Here is a 1,741-nt window from a genome sequence, read left to right on the forward strand (position 1 = left end):
GGGGGCTTTGGTCCCGGTTGGTGGCACCAACTGGGACCAAAAGGCGTCCACGCGTCAGCATTCCAGTGGCTGGGGTTTTTTTTAAGGGGGGTGGGGATTTTGGGGGGTTAATTTAGGTGTTTCATATATTGTGTTAGCTAGCTAATTAATAGAGAGAAGTGTCCTCTCTTATGTCCGTGCTTGGTCGACGCTACGTACTATATACATAAGTGATCGAGAGAACCATTGAGTACAGAAGTTCGTCATGCATACCGAGAGAAGTGATCGATCGACCTCTCCTTCTCTGAGAGATTGGTCGAACAACAAGTTTTCGTATCATGTATCCGACGCTACTGGCTACATACATGTACAATATGTAAGATCTCTTAATTACAATCCCCTAGCAATTGAAATCAACTTCCACATGGTATTCTCCGGCTTTATTGATGACGTGGTCAAGAAAGAATCCCGCCAATTCCTCTTGAATTGCTTTCATGCGATCTGGTTCTAGGAGTTCATTCCGCATCTGCCACGTCTAATTTGAAGAAGGGGGTTAATTAATACATATATATGAATGAAACTCAACAGAAATGATGGTGTAATAAAATGAAATTGTGAATATTATTGCTTACGCACTTCATATTGTCTTTGAGAGTAGCCCCGCTTGTTTTTCAAAGTCGCGTTGTGGATGAACTCGCACACGTAGTATCCACAGAAATCATTCCCTTGTTCCTGCCACAAGCACTTTACGAGAAATAGAGGTCAATCAAACTGATAATGAAGCATTATAAATGGCATTGATGAAAGTATAGCTATAGAATCAACGGGAGATGCGCGCAACTAGCTAGCCAGTAGTACTTACTTTCGGGTATGTATATCGCAGCTCCTTCGGCAGTCCCGGAGCTTCTGCGGTGAACTGTTTCCAAACCCTGCAAGACAAAGAAAATAATTATTATTACTTGAGATATCAGGAAATGAACAAAAAGTTGCCGATATGGTGCGATAATGATCGATTGAACTTACTTGTTGAGCATTTCAGTCATGTCCGCATAGGTTTTGGGATCTTTCCGTCTCGAGTCTAAGACGGTTACTAGTCCCCGCTCAAGCTTAATCTCCAGAAGAACATAGTGGTACCTGCGCACGCATGCATAACTCATCAATTACATTACTATAACCTCGCTCGAGTAATAAGGGAAACCGAATATGCACACGACAGTAACACTCACTTGCCGTTGTAAGGAAAGAGTATGGTATCTTTGTTTTGATTTTTGATCAACGATCGTAGCAAGTTGTCCTCGGCCTCTTTTCGTGCTTTTTAACCAGAAATTCATCTATGATATTTGTGTTAATGAACCCAATATCATAAATTTCTTGTTTTTTGCACTCGACGATCTTCAATCTGCATAATATATTGAGGATAATTAATTATAAATACATGCAATGAAAGAGCCGAGCTATATATAGAGACTTAATGACAGAAATAGTACTTACAGGCAGTAGCAAAAGACCGTTAATTTATCGAGGGCCTTTTGATTGAAGAACGCGAAGAACTCCTCAAATGGAACACACAACAGATCAGTTCCAACGAGGTCGTGCTCCTCTTTAATGTTCAGATACAAACTATTCGCCCCCTAGACTCTCTGCAGGTTTTCATGTACCAAGTATGGAATCTTTGCATCATCGTTGTTAGAGATTTTTCATCTTTGACGAGAGGCTTCCCATACTCGTATCTGTGTTCATCCACCTCCATGAAATCAGGAAG

This window comes from Triticum aestivum, chromosome 4B, assembly GCF_018294505.1.
Source record: "Triticum aestivum cultivar Chinese Spring chromosome 4B, IWGSC CS RefSeq v2.1, whole genome shotgun sequence".
In the NCBI taxonomy this organism is placed as follows: domain Eukaryota; kingdom Viridiplantae; phylum Streptophyta; class Magnoliopsida; order Poales; family Poaceae; genus Triticum; species Triticum aestivum.